Source organism: Enhydra lutris, unplaced genomic scaffold, assembly GCF_002288905.1.
Source record: "Enhydra lutris kenyoni isolate GAN:26980312 unplaced genomic scaffold, ASM228890v2 scaffoldscaffold22, whole genome shotgun sequence".
Classification (NCBI taxonomy): Eukaryota; Metazoa; Chordata; class Mammalia; order Carnivora; family Mustelidae; genus Enhydra; species Enhydra lutris.
The window spans coordinates 42,728,471-42,752,001 of record NW_019154106.1 but is presented as its reverse complement, the minus strand read 5'-3'; the positions used below and the strand labels follow the sequence as shown (position 1 = coordinate 42,752,001).

Here is a 23,531-nt window from a genome sequence, read left to right as displayed (position 1 = left end):
AGATTTTTATTTATTTATTTGACAGAGAGAGATCACAAGCAGGCAGAGAGGCAGGCAGAGAGAGAGGAGGAAGCAGGCTCCCTGCTGAGCAGAGAGCCCGATGCGGGGCTCAATCCCAGGACCCTGAGACCACGACCCAAGCCGAAGGCAGCGGCTTAACACACTGAGCCACCCAGGCGCCCCTCAAATAACCTATTCTTAATCATCCTTTAAATCACAGCTCAAAGGCTACCTCCTACTAGAAGCTTTCCTATACATAGGTACTTCTGCTCTTATACTTTTCTCCATTATAACAACTAGTACACTGCATAGAATTACTTATATTCATACCTCCTCATTGCATTTTCATCTTTGAAATCATGTAATCAAGTGTTTCCCACCTTTTCCCAGCCAAGGATCCTTTCATTAATCTTCCCTGGTGAACTCCATATTTTGAGAGAGAGCTGCCTATAAAACCAGCCAAACTAACTATGTAAATCATTTTCTAATTTTTAGAAAATCAGACTATATAACTAATATTTAATGCTTCTGATCAGCAAAATATTATTCATTTATACATTGGTATATGGGAAATGCAGCATTCGTTTGGCTCTGGAAGTAAGTATGAAGATAAAATAAATGAACATTGACATTACACAGAAGAGACTGGGAAAAAAAAGAAAAAAGGAGGGCAAAAAAGCCAGCCCTAATTTATGACACACAAGCTTTGTTTGTAGTGAATAGTACCCTGAAGCAAAACCCAATTGAAACATTTATTTATATCAAGTAGGAAGTTAGACAGCATGACTGGTAAGGTTATCTACCCTGCATACCTTTTATTGAATGAGGCAACGAACCTGAAAGCACATTGAAAACTGAGTTCTATAAAATGTAAGAGAATTAAAAATTAGCCTTTCATGACAAAGTTCTATTGAACACATAATTATTGTCAAGTAACCCTAATACCATGTCCAGAACTGTTCTATGAACTTCTGTGCGCAGTATCTTCAAACTGAATCTTCCCAACAACCCTATCACCTGGTAAGTTCTATCACAATCAAGACTTAAAGAGGTTTCATAACTTTTCCAAGGTCATACAATTAATTTCGGAAAAAAGACTCCAAAGGAAAGAGTCAAGAAATAAAAATTCAAATTTTAATATTGGTTTCCTCACATGTAGGTCTATCATTCAATAAAGAATAAAGGTTTCCATTTTTTTTTCTTTAAATGAAACCAAAAGAAAGCAGAGTAAGATGTGTATATTTGACACAAAGAACTTCCTGGTGTTAATCACTGAAGTACATGAACAAAGGAGATTATACAATCCCATTCTTTGCAGGCCTTCAAAATAAAGAGAGCTTCTTAACCGATCAGAATGGAAAAAGGGTGATCCATATATCCTCAGAGGATGCGGGATGACAGACGAAATCACCTTTCAAAATCTCTTAAGAGTCCTTAGAATTGGGATTTTCTCAAATTTGAGAGCTGGACATCCAAATTCTGCATTTATCCCAAGTATGCCAGATTACTAATGAATTTTCCTTTCTAGGAGAATTGCAGATTACAGAGCAGCAAATTCAAGGAGAAAGGGAGGAATACATATTGTCTGTATTTCATATAAAAATAAAAGAAACAGCCGATGTAATTCACCAAAGATTTCATAGCGAGTACATAGGGAAGTTGAAATGGGAAGCCAGATCTGTATAATGATAAACACAGTACCACTTCAACAGTAATTTCAACAGATATTAAATATTTATTTTATACCAAGCCCTGAGCTTAGTGCTTTACATTCATTTATCTCATTTAAACCTCACAACAATCCTATGATGTAGATATTATTATTACTCCCATTTTAGAGATGAAGAAATGGAGGGTTAGGGATTACACCATGGATATATTGGGAGGTGGATGGGGTGGCTGACTTCTAAATAGAAGTTCAATGCCCACCGAGATAGCTGGAGATTATTTCTGAGAAAATAACAACACAACAACACTGCTGGTCTTTGATATTCTTTCCCAAGAAAGAATGATGAATTATTCTCTCCTAGTTAGAAGCATTCTTCTCCAGTCTACCAATGACCTTCTTAGCACCATGACAACTGCAGCTAAGTTTCCCCACCTACCAAATATCAAAAATCTTTAACAGAAAGGAAAATCCTTAAAAAATAGACTTGTGACTTCAAAAATGCTCTTCAGGGTGCCTAGAACTTAGTAAGTGCTCAATCATGTTACCCAATGATCTGTTTCTAAAGTATGAAAGGAAACATTTGCAACCATGTCTCAGAATGAGTTCCATTTGAAATCTATGCTCCTTATAAAAAAAAAAAAGAAGAAGAAGAAGAAGAAGAAAGAAAGAAAGAAAGAAAAAGAAAAAACCTGTTACATTTTCTTTTTCCACATATTGTGCTTGTGTAGTCGTGGAAAGTAAAGCATCTTTAATTTTCTTTGTCTACTTTTAAAGAACTACTTTTCAAAGAAGAGAAGAGATTGTGCTCAGTGAAGTCAAAATCGCAAATAGCACTAAAGTCCCTTTTTGCATTTGAATGGATATATTAAGATAGACAATTCAATTCATTTCTTTAAGATGCCTAGAAACAACAAATTATTGAAGGCAGTAAGGATAACATATCATGTAAAGGGTTATCTTGTGAGATTTTTAGAAAAGAAAGAGATCAAGGGAAAATGTGGAATGAGAGAATATAGAATATTTACATAGATGCTAATAGGTATATCACATAATGTAATTTGAATTTACCTTATATTTACTAAGCTTATTTATACAGGTCAGCATTGACGAGCACCAAATCAATATGCTTAAGTCATTTTGATTCAAAATAGTTTAAAACACAAAAACTGTTAAAGAATTCCACAATATAACATTAGGCTTCTTCAATACAAGGTGCTTCAATCCAAAGAAATCTTTAAAAAGCTTTATAAACCAGGGGAGCTTAGTAAATAAAATATACCAGTGAGTTCCTTGTTACATGTGCCAGCATAGAATGTTCGTAGAGAAAAAGAGGGAAATAGAAAATCTAGAAAATTACAGAGCAGCAAATTCAAGCCAGTTACCAAAGATGCAAAATGTTCTGAAATATATACAACATTGGACTACCAATTGTTAGATTTCTCTAATTTCACTATTCAATCCCTAAATAATTACAGGTTAAGGTATTAACCCAGTTCTTTATAAATAAAGCCAAACAACTCCCTATAAATGCAAAAAGATAACTCTCTAGATAAATATAAAGATTTCTATAGCTTCAAATGATTGTTTTTCAGTTGAAGTAGTACAAAAGAGAATGCCACTACACATTTTCATACCATTAAAAGATAAAAAAGAGCATTACGGAATTCTTTAAACATTTCAAAAAGGAGTTTTTTCCAATATTATATACTGTGCAGGTTAGGCAGGATTACTAAACATATCAGTATTATAGAGTAGAAATAACTGGACATTTGATTTTTAAATGTATTTTATTAGTTTATAATAGATAACAGCATCTACAATTAACCTCAGAAAATAATTCACATTATTCCTAAAGATGAAAGTTTTTTGAGTGAATAGTAAAATACGAGTAATACATAAGGGGTCTTAAAGGAGCAAGAAGAGATTCTGAATATAAACAAGGCATCCTTCTGGTAAAAGGAAATACAAACAACTAGAATAAAAATAGTTGATGCACAAAAGCCATAATGAGGGGGTAGCTCAGAAAATAACTTCTACTTTGAATGGTTTGGATGAAATACAAATTATCTACAGAAAAGTGTGGACTGGCATAAATGTTTGTACAAAATTATAAGTGTATTTCAAGAAGTATGCAAGAGGCAACCGCCTGCATGATGCACAAGGTCCCGGCGATGCTCTGCTTAAGTGCTAGTGCACAGAGTCCAAACCACTGCATTTTAATTACCAGGCAGCCTCAGATATATTGCCTTTGATATGGAAATGTTCTTGTTCTCTCATCTTCACATATGGTCTCATGCACAGAAATCTTTATCTGATTCATAAAAAATAAACTAGAATCCAATCTCAACACCTGACCTCAGTGCTTAGAAGTTTTTTACTAAGCATGGTGTCACTATAAAAAGAATGGCTAATATTGGTGTAAAGTTGGATATTTTGAGCAACGATATGAAGGATTTACAGTTAAGAACTGAATTGATACTGCTTCTCTGAGGTTTTAGGATTTCATGTTCCCTTTTTTGAGACTACCACAGATTTGAGGAAAAACAGACCGGTACCCTTTTTTGGATGTGAGTCAGTAGTAGATTTAAATGATAGTCCATCTTACAACCTCTACCCATATTCTTCAATTGATATTATTATCCAAATTATGACAATGGATACTTCAAACTTGAAAAGCTCTATAGAAAACCATAACACAAAATAAATTATTTCCAGTTTGACTAAATGTCTAAACAAAATAATTACCTAAAAAGCTTTTACCCTCTTCCACAGAACAAGAACAGTAAAAACACTCTTCCATAAATGGATAAAGAATATATAATGAGAGGATGATGAAAGTTTCTGACATAACTTTTACCAAAACATTAGTTCCCAGATCACAGTTGAAGAATATCAGGCAAAAAAGGATATGCTATATATTTAAAATGCACTTACATGTAATAAAAATTCCTTTTCATAGGTATACCAGAACACCAGCTTTTTTTTTTTTTAACCTGAGTATGTTAAGATTCAGAACATAGTCTAATCAGTAGAAAAATGTGGAGTTAGGATGCAAACATAGAATGTTCAATATATTAAATTTTTTTAGGAAAAAAATAATAGGAGAAAGCCATATTTCTTAAACAATAAGCAATTCAAATGCAAAGACAGTCCATATCTTCCTCTAAAAGGCAATGAATATTTGTTCACTTATTAGCAGATTCCTATAATAAAATCTGTTCTCACATCCCACATAACTTGATAATTCTGAAATAACCTAGATTAATTTTATAAAAAAAAAAACAGGAATATGACCCAACTAACTTCATAACAGCAGATAATACGCCCCATCTGCAAATCATCTTGCTGTATGTTATCTGTGTTTTATCATTTCTAGTACCTGTCTGTGCCTGATATGGTACTCTCAGACACATTAGCTGGATGGAATGTTTCACTTGACTTCAAAAACATCAATTGATATATATGCACCCCTAAACTATATTTAAACAAATAGCTCTTAGATCAAAGTTTTAGGTGTACCACACTACTCTTTTATATAATGCTGTTTGTAAATAGTGAAAAAGTGTGTAGCAATTGTCTCACAAGAGAATTATTTCAAACTTAGATATATAATCTAACAAAACTGAAAAGTATAGGAAATATTGAAAGGGTTAAAGCCAATGTATATTAAACCTTGTTAGAAGGAAAATTCATTTATACCAGTACCTATTATACTAATTGAAAGGAAATTATTTAAAACATCACTAATTTCTTCAATACAAGATATATAGCAATTTCATTAGGGGTCACCACCCAATAATTCCTAAAAGTCAAATAGAAACAGACATTAAAATCTCAATAATGACACCAAAATATATCATATAAGTATTTAAAGTAATATACTTTAAGAACCTATAAAAGAAGGATTTGCTAAGTATGTTAATATATTTTAAATGTATGCTTTCCCCTTACTTAAAAAAAAAAAAAAACTCTGTTGCTTTCTGCTCCAAAAGAAAAAATATCCAACAGACAGCATAATATTCCTACTGAATGTCACCTCTTCAAGGTATTCAGTTAGTGAGTTCATTATAGAATAGAATCAGCTGAAGGTATAGATATAGATACTACTTTATTATTTTATATATTCTATACTTATCTTTATAGTATAATGTTGAGTGTTGTAGTTACACAATATACTATTATAGGAGTTTGTATCATGTTCCATAATAATAAACTTATAAATATTTCTTCTTTTAAAAAAAAAAACATACAATCTAAGAGAACGTTCCGTTTCATTACTTCTAAAACATAAACTAAGAACAATAAGCAGGATAAATTATAAATAAAAAAAATATATAGTTATGCCACTGTAAGTAAAGGAACATGGTGGGAGAGCAGAGAAGAAAGGAGGTGTTGGTGGTACATGAGAAAAGTGACAGGGGATGTCAGTTTGCCTAAGGAATTAATGACCTATCACTTGTCTAGATCCTGGTTTCTTACTGCCTTTGGTCATAAACTAGATCTAATATATGTGGGGCATACTTGCTTGCTTTCAGAGTCTGAAGGATTTTTTTTTTTTTTTGGTTGTTTGTTGTTGTTCTTGGTCTTGTTCTTGTTGTTGTTTTAGAATAGGAATAGTCCCTCTTTATTTATGAGGCTTTCAAAAATGTAGGAGAAAAAAACTACATGTCACTTGGCCTATTATCCATGTGCTCACATGTGTGTATTCCGGAAGATATTCTCAAAGTATATAGATAATTCATTTCTGATCTGGTAGAGTTTTTAAAAATTCAGTCATAAGTTTTCCTCTACTAAAAGAAAATGAAATACTTCACTGGTTCAATAAAATGCAAACGCAACCAAATAAACTGTGTCCCCCACTTCCCACCAGACAGGTGCCCTCTTGCTTCCATAGAAAAGCTAACACTATCCCACTCAACTTGTGCAAGATTTAGGATGTTTGCTTGCTTGTTTTAAAATAAAGAGAATCTTCTAGTAAGTATCAGGCATAACTGAGTGGCATAGGAGCAAGGGGAGGAAGGAGACTAGTGAAAGTACCTAATGCTGAGGGTTGAATTCCATGGTTACTGCACAGGGTGAAAGAGGCAAGGTCATGTTCATGGTTATAGAAATCTGGTCTCCACTAGAGAGTATAGGCTACAGCTGACCTGAGGCTGGGGTCTGGGAAGCTAAGTAGGAAGTTCAAGCACTTCTGGGTACAGAGACAACAAGGCACTGCTCCTAAGAATCCCAGGCTGAGCAGGAGTGATACATGAAGAGCCTGCAGATCTTTCCAGGCTTGCCCCACAGTGAACACTAGCAGCCCCAAGCGGCTAGGCCTGAAGGGGGAAAACAGAAGCTGCAATCTGGGCACAGAAAACTCTCAGACCTCTAGCCTGGGAGTAGGAGGGAGCACACAGACATGTGAACAGTCCAAACTAGAAGCCTAAAGCCCCTACCCAAGCCAAGATACAGTGTCAAGCCTGGGCTGGTCCTACAGGATTAGTGCAGCATAGAGGGGCACTAGCAGACCTCCCCCATGGAAGGGTTATGGAAAAGATGCATACTGCCAGATTTTACTCTGCATCTCCTTTTCTCATTCAGTCTGTAGCCTGCTGCTGGCATCCCATTTACCCCTCTAACCAGCAATCCCCCCACCCCCAGCTGAAAAATAAAGAGAGGAAACAGGAGGAGATGGGGGAGAAAAAGAGGAGAGAAATCAAAGACATGACTACACTGTCACAGTCTTCCCTCGTGCCAGGGCCTTCCAGGGCTGTCCTGCTAGGTTCGGTCTTTCCTCGGGAATCCTGTAGCCCGGAACAGATTTGAGTGGACCAGTTCCGCCAAGCCCGTGCCTATAGGCCTCAGGGATGAGGTGCTGAGTGGGCAAGCTAATTATACTTGTGGCATTTGGGCAGCCGACCGTCCAGTGACACCTTACCTTATGAGGAAACGTCAACCCCAGCAACTGTTCAAAACAAAATGCCATCGCGGGATCAGCTTCGCCGGCTCTTGGCCGGTCCAGGATTGCTTTTCCCACAGCCTCTCGCACTTAGCGCAAAAATGTGGCCTGGGGAGGCCAGCTGTGGGCGGGCGGACTGGCCCGGAGTGGGGGGGGACAGGCGGGGCGGTCCTTGCCAGGTGTCCGTCCTGTCCCCCCTCTCCATGGACAAGCTTGCGGACCCGACCACTTGACTTTTTTATTCACCAAACCCACCTCCTAGAAATAAACTGGGCGGGGCTGTATCTGTTCTCCTTGGGACCGGAGAAAAACCTGGGCATGTGACTATAAAGGGCAGAAGACAGGAGACCCTGGGGAGGCGGGGGAGAAGGGCACGCTCACATCCTGACTCCACTGGGCTGTTGTCTGGGCCACCCCGCCAGGGCCAAAAGCCTGGCCGCCGAGTGCGCGCCGGGGTCCAGCGCCCCGGACAGGGACGTCATCGGAGAGCCCCATTGACAGTGCAGCTGGAGGTCCCGAGCCCAGCCCAGTTCGCCGCAGCCCCGGCTTCGGGCCATCTCGAGACCTAAACTTCAAACACGGCCCTCAGAGGAGGTCACACACACAGAAGCAGCCGGGGACAGCCCATCTCGCTAACAGCCCAGCCCCGCCAGCACAGTCGAAGATTTATTTTTAGTCCCCAAATAGGGGCAGCACTCGATATCTGGTAATTCATACAAACAAACCTTTTCAAACTTGGTCAGCCTAAGAGAGCTTAAATAAAACTCAAAACACGCAGGCACCAACCACCTTTTATCTGCTCGGAACACACCAATTCTCTTTTTATCTGAAAGCTCCGCGGAGCGCCCGGGAAACGGAGCTAATCTAGACTCTGCAGCCGCGGGCCGCTCCTCCCGGAGCCACAGCACAAGCCCAGCAGCCTTAGCACAAGCCCCTTCCCTTCTCTGACGGGCCCTTTAAGGGAGAGGGAAGAAAGCAGCTCCCCCGGGAGCAACCAAGCTCGGGCTGGACCCCGGGCGGGTGGCAGCACCGCCCCCGGGCCTGGGCCGAGCCTCAGAGCCGCGGATCTCGGCCGGTCCGTGGAGAGGACTGCCTGCGGCAGGGCCTGGGCAGGGCGCCGAGGAGGACGGAGGGCGCCGGCAGGGCTCAGGGACCCGCGGTGGGAGAGCGCGGGGCGGGGAAGGTACGAGCCGGCGATCGTGCACCGGGCCGGCGGACTCCGAGGCTGAGCCCGCACGGCACAGGGCTGGGCTGCCCCTCACACACGCCCCCGCCGGCCCTGCACTGCTGCCCTAGAGTCCCTAGCAAAGAGGACCACAGATTAGCACTTGGGTTTCGGATTGTCTTGGAGTTCGGTTTGTTTATTCCTAAAAAGATCATAAAAAGTCACCTCCAAAAATGGGGGCGGGGGAGGAAGGGCGAGAGCGGAGGGAACTGGAGGCGACTCGCGCAGTGTCCCGAGAAAGTTGCCGCGGAGTGGAGGTGGGGTGAGGGTGGGAGAAGGGAGCGGCCAGGTTTTCTAGCGATCCGGGTTTTCTTTATGAACTCCTCGCGCTAAACTTCACCCCGTAGGCGAGCGCCGCGGAGATCCTCGACTCTCGCCCTCCCTCGGCCAGCGTCAACCCCACAAATAGCCAAAGTTTTCAAACCAAAATGGGGGGGTGGGGGGGACGTTAAGAAACCCAGACACCCAACTGGTCCTCCCGACCTCCCGCACCCCGACCGAGCCTGGCTAACACTGAAGCGCTCCGGAAAACTGCGGTGTCGCAGTCAGTCACACGGCGGATCAACACAACACTTTCCAAGAAAACAAAATATTCGCTGGGAAACTTACTTTGCATTTAGTCTCTATTCTTTGGGGGGATGCGGTTTAAGTCGGCTTGTAAAGGAAAGTTCGTTTTGTCCAGGTTGGATATTGTCTACTTATGGATCAGCCCTTGGGTGAGGGTTTATTTTAATTTATGGCTTATGCATTCTTTTAAGGTCGATTTACATGACCTCCGGCTACAACTAAGACAGCCGCGGAGGGCACTCCAGTCGTCAGTCGGCCAAACCCACAATTAAAACAGCCCTCCCCCTAGTCTTGGTGTGACTAGGACTCTCCCCGGGTAGGCTGGTCGCCTGCTTTTCTCTTTTATTCTCTCTCTTTATCTTCTTTCTTCACTTCTCCTTTTTCCTTCCTCCCTTCCTCCCTCCCTCCCTTCCTTCCTTCTTTATGTCTTTTTTTAATATCGTGAAATAAGATGTGATATCAGTTTGAAAGTTTCAGTATAACTTTCTCTAAACCCAAGCCTGCAGCGATAACGAGATATAACAGCGCTCACAAAGCCCTCAGGATGCTGCCCTCTTGTGGGTGCAGGGGGCATTACCACCCAGCGGTCCCATCTGAACCCTCAGAGCACACACGCATTTGCTTACACAGGAGAGAGCGAGAGAGCGAGAGAGAGAGAGAGAGAGAGAGAGAGAGAACTACACACGCAGGCACATAAGCTTCCTCTATCACACAGTTGCGCAAACTTCAATGAAATACCTACCTCAAACTTCACGGAGACTTACAAATTCATTCTCTAAGCCACCTGACTTCTTTTTCATATCACTCCCAGTTACACAGATTAGAATATCTATACGGGGAGGCGGAGGAGGAGGAATAAGGTGGGCCGAGAGGGCGGACAGATTTCCGGACGAATACTTAGGATGGCGATAACAGCTTTCTGTTGTCAAAGGTTGCGTTGTCTGTCTCTCTCTCCCCTGCCCTTTTTGCCTTAGTGTCCTACGCACAGTTATCTACAGCTACAACATGTGTTTTCTCGGAGTGGATTTTGGGGGTGGGGGGTGGCAAGAAAACCAGAAGCCCGCCACGCAGATCTGTCACCGCCTCCGGAACAAGGCACAACTCTCCGAGAGGGGGACGCATCCTGGGGATCCGCGCGTCCACCAGCGAGCGGCAGACGCTCGGGCCCCTTTCTCAGCCTCTACTCCCCCCTCTGCGTCGGCCCCGCGGAGCGCCCTCCTCCCGCTCCTCCTCCCCTCTCCCCTCCCCAGCCAAGTACGGAAACCCGCCCGGGCTGGGCAGCCGCCTCTCCGGCAACCCGCGCCCTCGCAAGGCGCCGCGCGCTCAGCTCGAGTCCCTCCGCCTGCCCTACCCCAGCCCCTCAGTCCCAGCTCAGGGAAACTAACCCCGAAGCGGCCCGGAAGGGCAGAAGCGGAAGGCACCGGGGGCCGGCGGTCCGACCCGGGGTGTCTGCCCCCTGCCCCCTCCGACTCCCCAACAGGTAGCTCACAAACGGGCCGCGCGCTCACGCTCTGCCTCCCTCGTTCTCTAGATCGCTCGCTCCGTCCCGGTTACCTGGGCGGGCTCCAGGATGGTACCGCACGGGAGGGCTCCTTGTGCGCTGCGCCGCGGGAGTAAACGGCATTAAAGAAAAAGGGGAAAGATACAAATAAAAAAAAAAAATTAAGGAAGGGGAGTCGATGCTAGGTCAATTAGCATAGCCCGGGGAGCAAGGGAGCAGAACCCCCCAGCGCTGCGGCCGGCACAACCCGTTAACTCAAGTCTGCGGGGGTGTCCCGCCCCGGGCGGGGGGAGCGCTGACCCGCAGAAGTTTGCCGCCGGGGTGCCAGGAGGTGCGCGCAGAGCGGGGTGACTAGGGGCTTCCCCCTTGAAACAAGTGAAGGCGATGGTTAGTGCTGTCAATCTTGGCAATCAGTGTGAGCGGCCATGTCGTAAGTATTCAAAGCATTTCCCGTCGTGCAACATCAGAAAGTGAGTGGCCAGGGCATTGATCTGAGCGAGGGAGAGGAGGCAGGGCTCCCCTCCCAGACAACACAGGCAAGATGAGACAAGAGGCGAGGGAGGCAGCGAGCCAGGCTGGGAAGCTGGGAGGGAGGGGGAGGGCCAGAGGAAGAAGAAGGAGGGAAGAGCGGGAGGCAAAGGCAAGAGAGAACCGGAGAGGGCAGAGATCGGCGTGAGCGGAGGTTGAAATTGGAGAAAGCGCCTGGGAAGAAAGAGTGAAGCAACTACTGGGAGAGAATTGGAAGGGGACAAAGAAGAGAGTTGGGGTCAGAGGAGAATAGAGACAAGTATTAGATGGGAGAGAGACTGGGTGAGGAGTAAGGGACCAAAGGGGGACTATTAGGGCTGGGGCTGCTGGGAGGAGGAGTCAAGAGGAAGGCAAACTGCAGTGGGGCAAAGGTAGACAACTGCAGAGAAAGAAAGCAAACTGGAGAAAAGGAAGAAGGGAAGTGGGAGAGGAAGATGTAGGGGTGCTAATTTGTGTTTTGAAAAAGTTATGTGACAGCGGAGGAATGGGCTGAATATTAATAAATACTGAGATACACAAGTGGACCACAAAAGTGAGTCACAGGAGATAGAGAGAGAAAGGGAAGGACCAGGGCTGAAGCAGACCAGGAAAAGGGAAAGATGGGTGAATATTAGGATGAATAATAAGGTTGAAAGAAAATGAAAAAGGACGTGGTCAAAGAGAGATTTAAAAAGAGATGCAGGAACCAGAAATAATGAAAACACACCAGTTAATAGAATCTCAGTAAATGGGGGAAGAGAATTTTATTTTAAAAGAAGGAAGAGGAGGAATCAGAGGAAAAGAAGAAAAAGCAATTGACATAGGAGATCCTTAATATATGTAGGTGACATGTTCTGGAGACCATGTGATTATGGAGTTTATGGGTTAAAATGGTTAGAAATAACAAGACACGTACAAACTAACAAAGAAAAATTATACCTTTACAGCAGTAAATAAAATAATTCCACATTTATTATCTGGATAAGTTTGTGTTGTGTGAAATTGGGTGAGTGATATATATGTATAACCTCAACTTTGTAGAGGAAAAGATCTAGAGCTACACTTTCAAGAGGGTGGCTTGGAAGTTGTAGAAGAGGAAAAGAGTTTCTGTCACCCTGAACAGCCTGTAAAAATGCATGTAAGATGTAGGAAATTATATAATAAAAGTCACCCCCCAAAAACCCACATAAATTAAAGATTCTCTTTGATGCCTGTGTAAGGTAGATAAAAGATTTGCAAGGGTACAGAATGGCCTAAAGGAGCAGAGACCTGGAAATTTATCTTAGTGCACACAAGCTGAGGGACCGAGAGGGGAAGGAATAATTTTAGTGTCAGTTAGTAGAGATGCAGAGTAAGAGACAGATGAGAAAACCAGCTCTGACAGCAATAGACACAGAGCTCTCTGGAGGCAGAATGCACCAGGTGAGGTTGACCTGCCTTAACCCAGGCCCAAAAAACAGACTAGAGTTCAGAAACTGAAGTTAGTGGAGAGTCAAAATTACATCAAAATTAAAAGCTGGAAGAGAGGTTCTGACATACCTACATAACTACTGCAGACATCTGTGGAAGAAAAAAAATCCTTACTATATAGCAACTGATACGAGATGGCCACTTTGAGACACTTCATAAACAGGGACTTTGTGGAAGAAATATGCACCAGGAGAGATGGGACAGGAATTATGACTAAGTCAGAAAATTAAAGGCAATCTAAAGTTGCCAAGACTTTGAATAAGATTTCCCACCAATTAAGTGATTAAAATGATAAAGGGGAGAGAGCCTCACCTTCGTTACATTAACTTTTTAAAAAATGGAGAGAGTAACCAAACACAGAAAATGGAATGAGCTGAGATGTCAGTCATATATTGGCTTCTTAAAGTATATTTTATGTTTGGTTTCATATGAACTCAAGACAAGAGAGGAAAAAGAAACAAAGGTGAGGATGAGCTTCTTAGATCAGTGGGACAGAAGGAATAGCCAGATGCTTCTACCCCAATAGGAAATAAGATGTTTGAGAACTGGGAGTTTGGGGACTATGAGTTAAAAATGACTTGATGACTGTGGGCTGAAAAGACTACTAGTCTCCAACAAGAAATTTTGTGTTGCCATAGCCCATTGCAACTTTCAAGACTAGAAAGTCTACCTCCAGAAGCCAGAGCCTGGAGGCCATTAAAGAGAATGCCTAGCACCTTGCAGGCAGTTCCTCCCACCCTGGGGGTCCCAGAACTACTAGGCCTGCCCCTTGACCTCCAAGGCCCAAGGGACAAACCTAGACCAGCGTCTCTAGCCTAGACATGGGCCAAATCTTTCCTAGGGTTTGTTTTTTTTGTTTTGGTTTTGTAAATGAGAGAAGCCAGGCCCAGCGCTGTGTTCCAGAGTCTCACACTACTTAGCCGCCTGCCCCAGAACTCAACCATAGGGGCCAGAAAGAAAGAAAGAAAGAAAGAAAGAAAGAAAGAAAGAAAGAAAGAAAAAGAAAAATCTCCCCAAAGCCTGAAGAGGTCAAAATCGAATGACCTGTCCTAAATGTCTGCAGAGCTGGGGTAGAGAGATGAGGGAGTAGTTTCAGTCCCAAAGCCTGAATCCTCATGGAGGAGCCACCGAGGGAGGTAAAACATCCGGGACGGAAACGCTGGGATGCGACTGGGTCCCTCGGAGTTCCTGCGACAAGTCTGGCTTTTCAAGCACCAGCGCATCTCTCTCTTTAAAATTACACAGCATTTGGGGATCTGGGGGGTTCGACTGACCCCGCCAATCAGATGCAGGCCACTGGCGGGGAGGCAGAAAGTGGGGAAATGCGACATTATCAAGATCTCCGGAGTCCAAGGCCCTAACTGGGCCGCGGTGGACCTTCCGGTTAGGAGCGGCAGGAACTCTCTTTAGATTTTACCTAATAAACTGATAACTAAAGTATATTGATAAGGCAGAAACCCGAAGCTGGTCACAACATTGATCCCTAAAGCTAAAAAACTAAAGTTTGGGGTCTCCGTGCTGCCCTTCAGGCTATGCATGGGGTGACACGTGGCCCTGGGGGCGGGGGTGCACCCTAAGGGTTTCCTTTCAAGCCTCGAGCACGACTGTACAGCGCAGGGGGCGAGCGTTAAGCGCTCCAGCGGGTTGAAGTGCCGGGCTCTCCACCTGGTCCGCACTGGCCTGCGGGCTCCGACAAGTCCCATAGGCAGAGTAGGACACCCAAGCACCTTTCGACCAGATCTTGGCGCACTCGCACTCAGGCTCACTCGCCCTGGGGGGTCGGAGCTCCGCAGCGCGAGAACCCTGGGCGCTGAGCTAGGGGAACAAGGGAGGGAAGTGGGGGAGAACGCGTGGGGGCTAACTTACCTGCCGCAGCTCTCGCTGCTTCGGTGCAGTCCCGGTGTCCCTGCGCACAGCAACCAGCTAAGGCAACACGGCTTTGCTAAGTTTGGCCTCGCACCTCCAGAGAAGAGGCGCGAACCCGCAAAGGCAAAGCGTGGGCAGTTCCTGGAGAAAGGTCCGCCTGAACTTGGGAAGGGCAACGCACTGAATTCTGCTAAAGAAGTTAATATTTAAAGCACCCACGCAAAAATCATAACGACTGTTAAAACCTCGAATTCTCGCTGTGGAAGTCTCCTTACACCAGCCGGGCGAACAATTCGGAGCTACATCTTAAGGTCGCTAACTTCTTTCAGGAAGGGCTTTACGGCTACTGTATAAATAGGACAAATATAAATGTCTTTACTTCCAAAACACGGGGAATGAGAACTTTACTGAAACGAAGAATAAGTGAAACAGTATAAAACCCCCAGAAGGAAGAGTTGAAAACTTTAATTAAAGCACGGAGAAAAGTTTTAGCAATTGGTTTTCTGAAACAGGGATAACACACATAACAGCACCTCGGTAGCCCCTGCACTTCATTTAAGTTTGGTGTAACCAAATAACCCAAACTCCCAAATAACAGTGCCCTTGGGACTCTACCTCAAAGAGGTCGGAACTCGTGTTTCCACAACAAAAGCAGAAAACAAACTGTGAATAATGCTCTGTGTTCTTTAAGACATCATGTTATAAAAGGACAAGGCATTTTCCCTGGACTTTAAGTGGCTAGACAATAACATGAAATTTCATTTGAATCTGCGCGTCGTCCTGTTGGGAAGACCACAGCGGTGGCAACAGTAGCAACAGCACCGTCACAAAGGAGGTGGGGAAAAGTGGTAAGAATGCATGAACTTTTTTCAGAGAAAAATAAAGATAAATCAAAAATAAGTTTTACAGACATGGCTTTCCTGGCTTAGGAAAGTTAATTTTTAAATGTGCTTCTGCTGTCTAAGGTGCAAAGCCGAGCGAGGGGAGTGCGTGGCTGGAATCTGCATGCTGATAAGAGAAGGCTGATGTACTTACAGTGACAGAGGGCAGGCTGCGGGAGAAAAGCTGTTTGTGTTAGCCTGCGAGTTACCCAGGGCTGCAGTGAGAGCAGAAGGGAGGAGTGGGAGTGCCAGTCTGCGTACACCTTCACCGCGTCTCATTACATCTGCCAGCCTCTCTCTCCCTCTCTCTTTCATTTCCACATTCCCTTTGTTCCTGAAAAAAAAATCTACACGTCACATCAGAGTCCCCAGATGCAGTCTACACCAAAGAAAAAAAATGAATAATTCAATCAAACTGTGCATAGTCTCTAAGGCAATAAATCTATTGCACTTAAAGAAACGAAGGGTAATTACCATCGTGGAATTAGAATAAGGCCAAAGACCCGAGATGTCGTTGAGTCTCTGGGTAAACTCCCCGGTCAAATAAAGTTTCATTTATTTAATCATTTTGACATCTCAAATGGAAAGTCAAAGAAAGATTTTTAACTTATTTTAGAAAGATATTCACTTCTTTTTAAACACATTTTCAAAGGAGGGTGGGGGAGGGAGAAAAAGCCTAGGGCATACTACCCTACTCAAAAGGCTCCAGAGGCAGCAGCATAGACCAGGCACAGACACAAACCAAGACAATGTGTCCGTGGAGCCTGTCCAGGGTCCATTCCTCCCCCCTCACACACACACACACACACACACACACACACACATACACACACACACTCTCCACCCTCCTCCACTCCCCACTAATCAGAAGAGGATCGCCCTCCACTCTCACCCGCCACCGCAGCTCAGCACGAGGGCAGCTGGAATCTGGGAACCTTACCTGAAGCACCAAGACCTAAGAGAAATCGCGCTTCCCTGCCACCAACACCCCATGCCAGCCCCATGCACCCCTCCAAAGTCCGGTAACCATCTACTTCTTCCATCTGCCTAAAAGAAACTGTAAACGGGATTTTCCCCACACGATTGAATGGAAGCTCTATACTGTACCGACTTCTGGATTTGCCCTGGGTTGAGTTTAGGGAATGTCTGGAAAGGGAAAAAAAAAAAAAAAAAAGAGGAAAAAAGGAGGGGGGCAGCTAAGCCTTGTCCAAGTTAGTCAGAAGGCTGTGTTAGGCAGGAAAGAGGCTACGGAAGAAACAGCTGGGATGCAGACTGGCTATGGATATCTCAGTTCTAGGAACCGTGTCCTTTCGTCCCGGAGGTAAGACTTTGTGACTGTCGCACGTTTATTCTTTCGCTGTCTGTGCCTCTCTTCCCCACCCCCAAGGACCCCTCCCACTCGGATCACCGGGCATGCACCCATGAGAAGAGCACAGCACGACGGTCTTTATTTTCCAGATCTCTCTGCTCATAAATTGTGGGTGTCACTGAAACGAAATTAGCAAATCTTCTACCGTTGGTTGCAGCGACCAAACCCTCTGTCCCTCTGCGGGTTGCGCGCTGATCGCGGCATCTTGGGCTGCAGAGCATTTCTGAAGCCCCAGCCCGCCGTTCAGCCTGGCCTGAACGCTCAGGTGATGCTGGGGAGACTCGCGGCGTCCCAAACGGGTCCCGCTGAGGGTGTCCACCAGATCACTACCCCTGGCCGCCTCTGAGCGAGGGGACGCACGCACACATCGACGCATAGAGAGATACACACACATTCTGACAATCTGGCCGAACTCCTCATCTAAACTCAAGTCCCTATAACCGTCAATTCAGCCCGCTTGAGAGCAGCGGGAAAACTAGGATGATACGTGGATGAACCGCGCGGGTGCCAACCTCCCCGTTTGGCTGAGCTCTGTTTATGTGCCTAAGTCGCCACCTTCAGGTCGAGCGGAAGACTGCGCCCGGCTCCCGGCTTGTCAACACAAACCGGGCTGACACGGGCCCTGCTGCCTTTAGCGACAGCGGGGACCGCTTGAAAGGGAAGCAAGGGGAGGGCCAACAAGCAGACCCGCTGAGCGAAAAGGCCTGCTCTCCGAGACTTGGGGTAGGAAGAGTGAGGGCTGACACTGCACGCTAGCTAAAACCAATAGCCAAAAACCGAGGAAGGCGCACTCTCCCAGCAGAGTACAAAGCTTCCGGCCAAGGATTCTGCAGCTCCAAAGCAGGCGCTGCACCCCCGAAACTTCAAGCACTAACTCCCACGCCTGTGGCGAGGGGTACAGGCAACTTCGGAGAGCGAAATATCCGCTCCAGTCCTGGCCGAAGACCGAGCTCCCTTCTTGCAGTGACCTCGGCTCAACTTGGACTCCACACTCTCTGGGGCTCCGGCTTCTTCTGTATCCTCAGGGTAGAAGACAAAGAGTCTCCGGGAGCGGCCAGACCCAAGGTCACTAGCAGCGGGCCCCCAGACAAGAACTGCACACCTGAAAACGCTCAGGCAACCCAGTTGCCTGCTGCAAGAGCTGAATACTTAGATCTATAGTCGCCCATTTCTCAGAAAATCAGTCCTTCTGATTGTCTAACAATGGATTCGGTAAAACAATAATAATAATTATGTCAGAGTTTTTCAACTTTCCCACCCCTACCTCTACTGAAAATCTTTACACACTCTTTCCTGTACTCACACCTTACATTATAAGGATACCAGGCTTAGGAATTCCCTCCCTAATCCTGAAATAGCTTGTGGTTGTTCTTTGTTATGCCTGGACACTGCCAGGCATCAATCTGCAAACCCACTCTAAGTCCATCCTCTTTGGTGAACTGTGCCACAAGGGTGTGTCCGTCTTCCCTATCACCTGGGTACACAGACATTCTTTAAATGTAATACTTTATCAAAGGAGAGGAAGAATATTTTTATTTAACTCAAGAAAAAGGACACTCAGGAACTATCTGTGTTACATGAGGCCATAAGTCACCGGGGGCCTTCACTATTTTGATCAGCATAGTAATAATAATAATAATAATAATAACTAATACATTAAATTTTAAAACAAGAACCACAGCAACCCAGTACTAGTAATGGACAAGAAATATCTTTTCGAAGAGAGAGAGGCAACAGGCCCCGAAGCCAAACCCCTATTCCCTGGTTTCATTCCACAACCTAGCAAATTAACATTAGATCCTCCTCCACTCATGTAGAAAGCCAAGTGTCTTTGAATACAGTACTGAATTTTCCCAGGGAATCCCAATTATAGAAACACCTGTGCTAAGTAATGCTATTCTAATCCACTATGAAAACCTTAAATATGTAATAGCCCTCAAATCATCTTATTTCTTAGTTGCATTGGGGTGGGCCAACTTCATGGAAGAATATTAGACTCATACAATGCCCCCCCAGAGCCTTATCTTACAGGGGCCTTGGATTTACCATACATAATCCTGGCAGTTCATCTTCTCTTAAGTGAAAGGGATATACACATGAAGCTTAATGTAACTGCCAGAAACTAAGCGTGGGTAGAAACCTCATTTAAAGAAAAATCAAATTAAAGACCAGTGACTATGAAACTGGAACACATGGCATGTAGGCAGCCAGGCACCAATTCCATGATCTTTAAATCAAAATCCTAGCAACATGGAAGTTGTCACTATTTGGCATATATTTTTCTTTACTATAAATAGAATATCAATGGCAAAAATAGAATGAAATAAAACCACCATAAGAAGAAATGTGGTAGAAACCAGAAAATATAAACCTCTACCAACTCCCCTTCAAACATACATATCAGAACTAATATTTTGAAATGCCAGACCTAATGTTTTTAAAATACTATCTGAAAGAAAATTATTTATTAAAGTACTGATTGTTTTATAGCTTAACGCTGCCAAAACTGCCACTAGATGAAGAGTGAAGATCTAGATGAAAAGTGAAATGTTTATCCAAATGTTTGTCTTAAAATGAAACACTGAATTATTTTTCTAACTAAAAGTGATCTAAATAATTATATACGTAAACATGATTATCACAAAAACCACAGAAAGGAAAAATATGATAGAGTTACAGGATGACTCAACCACAGAAATAACCTTTATTCACTAAAATTCGAAGTATTTGTCCCAACAGCATCCTTCTGAGATATCATGTTCTTTCCATTATTAAGTACTCTTGTTAAAGCATGTGCATTCCTTCATATGTGCTTCTCTTCCAACACATACCCCTTCCCAAATCTGAGGTTTACAATCACTAAGATGACTACCATTTCATTCAGTATACACTTAAGCCATACTAGAGACATTTGATAAATCCTACAGTTCCATTCCAGTGCCTAATAAAAGACAAGCAAGGTACACAAAAATAATGGTGTAAAACTGCTTACTGATAAATAACAAACAATAAAACAATAATTTTCTAATATTACTACTCTTTAAAGGTTTGATAATTTACTTCAACAATTATAGGCTTTCTGTATTATTATGTTAGCATTGTTTTTAAAAAAACTGAACTTAACTGAATTCTCTTAATTTTAAAATTTGTTACTTAAAAATCTTTCCCAAAATCCTAGATTGCTATTTTTAAATTTTCAAAATAGAGGATTTCTTTTGTGTGTGTGTTTTTAAATATCACAATAATGTTGAAGACTTTTGCTTGTTTTCCACATTTTTATTCACATTTAAATATTTATTGAGTGCCTAATATTTGCAAAGCAAATAATTAAAAGTGTGTTACTTAATCTTTTGCACTTTTATGATTTAATAAATACTAATTAAAGTTTCACATCTACAGAAATTTATTTAATATGCTGAAAATTAATTTTTACCAACTATGCCAGTAGAAGTATTCTGTTCAGTATAAGTATATTTGATAATTGCATATGATGTTAATTCATTTTATTTGGTATATACTGTTTAAATTACCTTATATATTTTTACTAACCACCTACAGACATTTCTAAAAGTTCTTCTGACTTATCAAAATGTATATCTAAAAAAAAGCTTTATTTAAAGACAATCTATAGTACAATTCAATTCCAAATAACATATTTTATGTATTTTACTTTCAAATCAGTTCTAAAAGAAACTTCAAACCATATCTTCAAATCAGTCTTTAAGTGCAATGCAGAATTATTCTATAACTTGCCAGTTTTAGGTCTCTAATATGTATCACAATCATACGTGTAAGATAAAGATATTATCTACCTAAAGTCAAACAAACAAATGAAAGCAAAAATAAATAAATAAATAAATCAGCGTTCCAAGTATCTGGATGTTTGCAATTATTTAAATAACTCATTCAATTTTATTGAATTTTTAAGTTCTCATCAGGATGTTTTGCATGAGGTTTGAATATTTTATCTTTTTAATGGGGGAGGAGGAGAGACAGAAACATTGAGAATCTGCAACAATGATCGTCCTCATGCTAATTCACGTCTGTTTAAGACAACAATAAGTGAAAAGCTTCACTTATTCACACTTAAAGTTCTTGAATAGTAGGTTTTTGGAGAAAATATTTAAACTCAAGAGCTCAATACAGAAACCTCTTTTAATCATATAGACTATGTTATCAACCTACTTTCCAAGTTGATGAAGTTTAGCACTAAACTGAATATTAAGCAAATAAGTGTTAACTATGTTCACTAGAATTAGCATATTTCAGATTATAGTTTATAAATTTTTAAGAGCATCAGCATCATGATATGGTTGCCATAGAAACTGCAACAATATGTCATTTCAATTAATTTTATATGCAGTGATAAGGCCTAGTTCTACATCACTTCAATACAAGTTTGAAAAGCAAAGACTGAAAAGCGATATAAATAGTGAATAGTGAGTTTCTAATTTATACCAGTTTAGAAACTAATAAAGTACAAGCCTTTTAAAAAGAAAAATGCACAATATATTCTAATTGCATGAAAGGACAGCAATTTAATAAAGATCATAAAATGCTTTAAAATAAATACATTCTGAAAAAAGTTTTCACTAACAATCAACTGCTTTACTTCTCTTAGTATTCTATACTTTTGTTACTCAGGTTCATATATAGGTAGCAAAAATTATTGGTTATTACATATTACTTAATTATTAAATTATGGATGTTCTCTCTGTTCTCTAGAGATAGGTGCATTTGCTTTTACATTATGAATTCAAAACAACTGCTGCGGAATTTTAATATATTTTAGGGAATTATTGCAACAGATCCTTTTCACTTAGAAGGAAGACACAATGTATTATTGCAAAAGCCGTCTTAGTGTGTCACTACCAGAAATATTCCATTGACATTAATGGCTCAATTATTGGAACAGAAAAAGCTTATGAAAATAAAGCATGTATTTCCTAAAGAATAAATATGGCAAATGATTTGGAGCTCTTAATTAATCTGTTCTTTGGATAACAAATACTTTTTCCTTATATTTTCTCTCATTGCACATTTTTATACAGACTATGCCCAAGAAAACTCTGAGAATGATTTAAAAAGGCAAATTATATGTAAGCCTATATTTATTAGGCATCTCTTTCAGATATAATATAGCTTTTGTTGCGAATAATTTCAATTAATTACTATAAAGCAATGCCCCCAAAATATCTATAAAAATACTATAATACTAACAGTAATTTTTGGAAAAATAAATGAAGACAGTATGTGTGTACTTTTTAATGGCAAAGAAACGATCTAAAGAAGAAAAGATAAACATACACAACTTATTCTTCTTGATAAGATTAAGAGGATTCCAAAGAAGCATTTAAATCCCCAGTTTTCCTGACAATTAACAATGAAAAACAGATGTTTACAAAGCTGTTTCATATGCTGTCTTAAAAGACGATAAAAGATCGTTTGTGGATAGTAAGAAGGAAGAGCCAGATAACTGCTTGCCGAGTGTATATTTAAAAAGCATTTTCATTGGCTCAGTTATTGTTAATAGTGAAAGAAAACACTTTGTGCTGCACATACTGTATGACTGTGACTATAGAAAACTGCCATCATAAAGTCCTCAAAAACTCTTAAGATGTAATTTACAAAGATAATAATAACACAGAATTATTTCACTTCTCTGAATGCTACACATTTGCATACCAGGACTATGTACAATATACTCATAATGCACATTCATAATAACAAGGACTTCTTAACACTATAACTACAGCATAAGATCTGTGCATTAGACAATCTATCCTACCAAGTTTTACTTACTGGTGTGAAAGTGTTAGTCTGAGTAAGCCAGGTGTCTTCTGTCCACGCAACTGAAAAACAACCCATTAACTACTACATCACCATCATGAGAAAATACAATGATAAACTTGAAAATTGTGTGACCCTGCAAGACAACAGCAATACTATCTAGTAGTATCTATCTAACACTATATTGGAAAATGTCAAATGAGTATTTTAAAAGTCATCTGTCATAATCACAGACCTATATTACAAAAAAAATTAAAATACAACTAATGTTTAATTGTTCTTTTTATATTACTTCTTGAACCAAGCACCATGCTAGGCACCTTAAAAATGTTTAAGTATTTGGGCATTTTTATTTTTTGAAAATAAATCTTAATAATGAATTTTCTTCATGAAGCTTTTATCTCCTGCCTACATCACAGTAACTGTGTATTTGGTATCCACTACAGGTAATAGATAAATTTTAATTTTGGTTATTGTCCATATTTTTTCTTGGTTTTATGCAGCAGAGAATAATTATATCCTAATAAATAAAAATATGGTATTTCTATTGCCCAGATGGGTTATTTACTAAATTTACTCCTGACATTTTCTCTATTAGTCAAGATGGAAAAGATATTTTTGAAACAAAGAGAGGGGACTGGTACAATATTGCCATATGTACAAAATATAACAGTACTTGGATTGGCACAAACTCAGCAAAAATATCTAATTATGAAAAACTCTTGAATATATTAAAACAATTACA

At 41.6% G+C, this 23,531-nt stretch overlaps 1 protein-coding gene across 2 annotated transcripts in view; it reads right to left on the bottom strand.

Annotated features, from left to right (window-relative positions):
• LOC111149639 (SRY-box 6) overlaps positions 1-9,503 on the bottom strand; it is a 655,543-nt gene extending 646,040 nt beyond the window's left edge. For both annotated transcript variants that reach the window (XM_022506831.1, XM_022506832.1), the window contains exon 1: positions 9,445-9,503. The gene's annotated coding sequence lies outside the window, so the exon portion shown is untranslated. The remainder of the gene's footprint in view (positions 1-9,444) is intronic.
• Positions 9,504-23,531: the final 14,028 nt, after the last annotated feature.